Source organism: Euprymna scolopes, chromosome 26 (genome assembly GCF_053919585.1).
Source record: "Euprymna scolopes isolate OS-2025 chromosome 26, ASM5391958v1, whole genome shotgun sequence".
Lineage (NCBI taxonomy): Eukaryota > Metazoa > Mollusca > Cephalopoda > Sepiida > Sepiolidae > Euprymna > Euprymna scolopes.
The window spans coordinates 105,642,851-105,643,206 of NC_136507.1; positions in this window are offsets into that span (position 1 = coordinate 105,642,851).

Consider the following 356-nt stretch of genomic DNA (forward strand, 5'->3'; position numbering starts at 1 on the left):
TCCTATAGTTGGATGAAATGCAGAATATTCAGTGTAGCTTAATCGCCATATATATTTTATAAATTACTAACTAGCTCTACCTACGTATTGAGCACTTTTGAAGTAAATACTTAAAGTTTACGCATAAATCTATACTTTCGTATATTAAATTTATGTGTATAAATGAAGTAGTTATATATATATATGTATATATATATATATATACTGCATGCCTGCAGTCGATGTGACCCCCCCCCTTAATAGAATCTTCATTTGTGAAGTACTGCCAAGAATATGTATATATATATATATATATATATATATATATATATATATATATATATATAGGATTGATATGTAGTTTGCTTGAAGCATTG